The sequence below is a fragment of the Peromyscus leucopus genome, chromosome 2 (assembly GCF_004664715.2).
Source record: "Peromyscus leucopus breed LL Stock chromosome 2, UCI_PerLeu_2.1, whole genome shotgun sequence".
Classification (NCBI taxonomy): domain Eukaryota; kingdom Metazoa; phylum Chordata; class Mammalia; order Rodentia; family Cricetidae; genus Peromyscus; species Peromyscus leucopus.
The window spans coordinates 10,100,370-10,103,000 of NC_051064.1; positions in this window are offsets into that span (position 1 = coordinate 10,100,370).

The window sequence follows — 2,631 nt, forward strand, 5'->3', positions numbered from 1 at the left end:
AATGGAACAGCAGCTGAAAGTTCATGCCTCTCAAAAGTAGACTGGCATTTAATAGAGGGATGTGGAGAAAAAGGGGATGCTAAAATGAAGCCATATATATACACAGTCAAGAAGATTGGACAGCTGAATTCAAAAACTGTCAACAATTTCCAGAATTTAAAATCCTGAATCATGACATGACACTGGTGGAATTCAGGTGTTTCTGGTACATGGACTGCTCTCACCCAATGTGAGGTTGAACTGTTGACCTTGTGTACATCCCACTTCACAAATGAGTCTGTCAGATACGCTAAGGCTGAAGATGATGCCCCAACACTGTGGAGAAACCTCGGGTGACTGTCCAGGCAGCTGGCTATTTCTGTCAACTTACAAATTTTTTGGAAGTTGCTTGCATGCCCTTCCTGTTTTTACTTTTGTTAACTATTATTTCCTTCTTGGGTCTCTGAGGGAGTTGAAGATTAGTTAGTTATAGTTGAAGGTTAGTTAGTTATAGTTGAAGATCAATTAGGATAGAAAGTGAATTAGATACATTTTGGACTTACCAAAATAGGATAGATAAGGGAATTATTTTCTCTGATTTGTCAAATACAAATGGACTAGACATCGTTTAGGTATTTGTTACTTGTATATATTGTATATAGTTATTGTACTTTTGTATATAGTTTTTCTTTTGTTAGTTATAACCTTTTGCCTGTTTTCTTTTTACTAAAATAGAAAAGGGGAAATATGGTGGTATTTTATTTGTACTGAAATGTGACTTTCATTATATGTTAATAAATAAAGTTCCCCTGAGGTCAGAGCTATTAGAGCCATAGCAAGAGCATGTGGTGGTGGCACATGCTTTTAATCCCAGCACTTGGTAGAAGAGCTAGGTAGATATCTGTGTGTTCAGGGATACAGCCAGCATTGGAGACATATGCCTGTAAGACCTGGAGGGCAGTACTTACAGGCAGTGATGAGGCAGTCATGTGTTTGGGTTTACAACCAATGAGAAGGCAGAACAGAAAGACTATTTAAAGACAGACACACAGGAAGTAGCCCTCTTTCAGGGAAGCTAGGAGCACTGCAGGAGGTAAGATTTTAGCTGTAAGCCATGACCTCTCGGCTTTCTCTTTTACACTGATTCTGTGTTTCTTATTTTATTAAGATGGTTGGTTACATCTACAATGAATGCCATCATCAGTGGCAATAGCCTATATGGTTTGCATCATATCAAAGATTTCCTTGGCCAACAACTCATAGGGGAAAACTCCTCCCTAGCACTGACATTCACTTAATAATTTTATGGCTTTATGAGTGTTCTACTTTCTACCCCTAAAGGTCATAATCTGCTTTTGATTTTAGACCCTATTGTAATCAGCCATTTTTTCTTTCCATTATCCTCCATGCAATTGAATTGAAATGAATGGAGAAAAGCCATTGAAGCTGGTTGTCTTCAGTCCAGTAAGATATCAGTGTTTAATAAATGAGTCTATCACTGTCAGTTCTCATTGGGTACCAATGTAAAATGCTTTGGGCAAGTGTTGAGAATATATCACAAAAGTCCTCATGTCCACAGATTTACAGATAAACCAGTAATGTTAAGCACACAAGATTGCCTTTCCACTCTTAAAGATATAAAACCTGGTCTTCCATCTAGAAAACTGAGAATTGGAAGTAATTAATAGCCTGGTGATATGAGTTATCTGTTTGGACAGGCTATATCAAGCTCCTACACTCAGGACTGGAAGTGGCTAATAATCCAAATGGCTTTGACAGCCAGGGACTCCTCAAGCTGCCACAATCAGTACAGGAGATTCCTAACAGTCCCTCATTGTATGGGTTGGTTGATGTTTCAGTTTTGTTTATATTTTTCATCAGAATATCCAACCATCAAGGCATGGTGAACGTACCTCATATGTTAGAACAGCATGCAAAATGTAGGATAATTTAACAAGATTGTTAGTGCACTTAGTTATTTTCTGATTTATGCTGGTTCATCTGTGACAGGATATGATAAGAACACAATGGGTAATCTCCAGACATACTCAAAGGCATATGGTCAACATTTTAATAAAGGGACCTATTTTTTTTTATTTCCAGGAGAATTCAATAGGTTATGGGTTGCTTCATGGAGAACTCTCATAGGTTCTAATTTCTATCAAATCTTGTTATACTTATCTATCTGTAGTCCTCTTAGTGGCAAATATGGCACTTCTTAATTCTTCCTTTTCTCACTAATATCCAGAAATGGAAGCCACTAAACAAAGTCCAGTTGTTAGTGCAGATAAAGTTCATGTTTCTTTGTCTTTTTTTTCTTTTTTTGCCTTTCTTTTCTTTCTCCAGACACATAGATCTGTGTTCTCAATATTTGTGAATATTGCTGTTCAGAACTCCTACTTTTGCTGTGTGCCAGGTATCTAGTGATGGATAGTATAATACTTTAACTGAGTGGCTGTTTACTTACAGGACAGTGGGGTTGAAAGACATTAGTCTTAGGTTGTTCTGCTTTATATTGGTAACATGTCTTACAGAACCCACAACATACTGATGTATAAATATTAAAATATTAATGTAAATATTCATTTTATTATCACAGACTGGGGAGGGCCAGCTCCCATGATCTGCTTGAGAATTGTGAATAGAAGACCT